Source organism: Convolutriloba macropyga, unplaced genomic scaffold, assembly GCF_964194025.1.
Source record: "Convolutriloba macropyga unplaced genomic scaffold, txConMacr16.3 SCAFFOLD_4414, whole genome shotgun sequence".
In the NCBI taxonomy this organism is placed as follows: Eukaryota; Metazoa; Xenacoelomorpha; order Acoela; family Convolutidae; genus Convolutriloba; species Convolutriloba macropyga.
The window spans coordinates 19229-21778 of record NW_027450288.1 but is presented as its reverse complement, the minus strand read 5'-3'; the positions used below and the strand labels follow the sequence as shown (position 1 = coordinate 21778).

General features: G+C 39.5%; 1 pseudogene; it reads right to left on the bottom strand.

The window, feature by feature from the left end:
- Positions 1-1613: 1613 nt before the first annotated feature.
- On the bottom strand, positions 1614-1765 carry LOC142355759 (5.8S ribosomal RNA; annotated as a pseudogene).
- Between the last annotated feature and the right edge of the window lie 785 nt (positions 1766-2550).

The following is a 2550-nucleotide window of genomic DNA, read 5'->3' as shown; positions in this document are numbered from 1 at the left end:
CTATCAAACACAGGTCGAAGTTTCCATTCAGTCATTAATTCCAACTTTCAAATGTTGTTGTTTCAGCTTTCGCTTACTAGAAGCAACATAATACTCGCTGCAATACAGACCTCGGGAAACCCTCACCGTGAATAAGGTTCACTCACATATTTCACTACATTTTGCGTGGGATTGGAGATGAGGCTACTCGTTCTTGCTCAGTACTAGGCTGAAAATTAACGAAACTTCGTTACAAACGTTCACATGTTGATGTTTCCGCTTTCGCGTACTCGAAACAACATAATACTAGTCTTTGTAATTTAGTTTCATAATTTCAACTGTTCTCATGCAGAATTTTTGCTCATTCTTATCCCAAATTTTGACCTGGCTACTAGTTACACTCCTTGTACTTATTGCAAAATGACCACAAATTTCAACAGCTTTCACATGTTGCTGTTTCGGCTTTCGCTTACTACAGTCAACATAATACTCGTTGCAAAATAAGTGCTCGGCATCTGCAATTTTCCAAAGACGAAGTTTCGCCAGTTCAATTTTCGCTCGCCAATTTATGGCTACTAATTCACACGGTACTGAGCTCAACAACATTAAATTTGTTCAGCAAGACTTTCACATGTTGATGTTTTGGCTTTCGCCTACTAGAAGCAACATAATACTCGTCTTGTTAGCTCATTCAATGAGAATAGCTTTTCCCGTTGAGAATTTTTGCCTTCAATTGGCGTTGTAGTGAGTTTGGCTACTCAGATCACCAAATACTTGTGACAATTCGAACCAGAAATGTTTTCAATTTTCACATGCTGATGTTTCGGATTCAACCTACTAGAAGCAGCATAATACTTGTATTCAACAATTTCTGTATCAAAATCCCAGTTTTCTCTGGTGCATCTTTGCCAAACTATTCCAAACTGCCTGAGTCTGGAATACCAATTACAGGTACTAGTAAATGCACGTTACTAAGGACTATATAGTTCTAGGTTACTGTACACAACGACGTTCACATGTTGATGTTTCAGCTGCCGCTTACTAGAAACAACATAATACTTTATCGTGCATACCTTTCCATAACTTGTCCTTTTCAGATGCATTAGTTTTCCCTTTGTCTTGGCTTCTACAGTCAGACTGGCTACTAGTAACAGCACAGTACTAATCACATATCGTTCTACAGTTTGCAGACAACTTTCACATGTTGATGTTTCAGCTTTCGCCTACTAGAAACAACATAATACTCGCTGTATACATTTGTAGTTCTCTATGTAACTTTCATGTGAAGAAGTTTCGCCAGTCTTTTTGACTGTCTCAAATCTGAGTCATGCTTAGGCTACTAGTTGCTTCATAGTACTTATCGCCTCGAGATCATTGAACAAAACTTGATTTTCACATGTTGCTGTTTCAGCTTCCGCTTACTAGAAACAACATAATACTAGTCTCATTAAGTTCCGTCTCTTTGCAATTTTCTTATGAAGAAAATTCGCCATCACAATGACTCCAGCAGTTCTTGATCAAGGAATGCAATCATTGATCAGAATGCTATTATTTGAATCGGTTCTGCTTTAAGTGTTCCAATTTTATTGGAAGCACCAACAATAGAACATCAATGTGTTCAATCGAGAGTTATATAACCCTGAATCGGACGCAGTCAACAGCCGAAGCCGAGACCGCCTTTTGCGTTAGAGAGGTCGGTAAACAAATCTTGCGATTCATACCGAATTAACACATATAGCTGTGCTCCTCTTCGTAAAGCGAGCCAAGTGATCCCCTGTTGAAGGATGTATTTGGACCAATCTAGTAGCATTTGGTTTCCAACAAGCTCTCCCAAGTTAGCTTACTTATTGGGCTTTTCAACCAATTCGGTTGGCTACAAGCATCATCAAAGTACTAGCCACAGTTTGATCGCAAAATTCTACGACTTTCACATGTTGATGTTTCGGCTTGCGCTTAGCCTACTATAAGCAACATAATACTAGTCATATCATAGAGCGTGATCAGCTTGTGACGTTCTCATGATGAAGTTTCACCAACAGTGTCTCACTTCGAGCTTAAATCCAGCTACTAGTAACTACACAGTACTGACTGCAACGATAACTTTTATCTATACCTTTCACATGCTGCGCTTTCGGCCAGGGCCTACTAACGTCAACATAATACTCGATATAAACTTTTGTTCATGATGCAGCTTCCCCATGCAGAAGTTTCGCCTTCAAATGCTCTCTTGGCCATATGACGTAAGAAAAGGTTACTAGTAACATCACAGTACTAGCCACAGTTTGATTGCAAAATTCTACGACTTTCACATGTTGATGTTTCGGCTTGCGCTTAGCCTACTAGAAGCAACATAATACTAGTCATATCATAGAGCGTGATCAGCTTGTGACGTTCTCATGATGAAGTTTCACCAACAGTGTCTCATTTCGAGCTTAAATCCAGCTACTAGTAACTACACAGTACTGACTGCAACGCTAACTTTTATCTATACCTTTCACATGCTGCGCTTTCGGCCAGGGCCTACTAACGTCAACATAATACTCGATATAAACTTTTGTTCATGATGCAGCT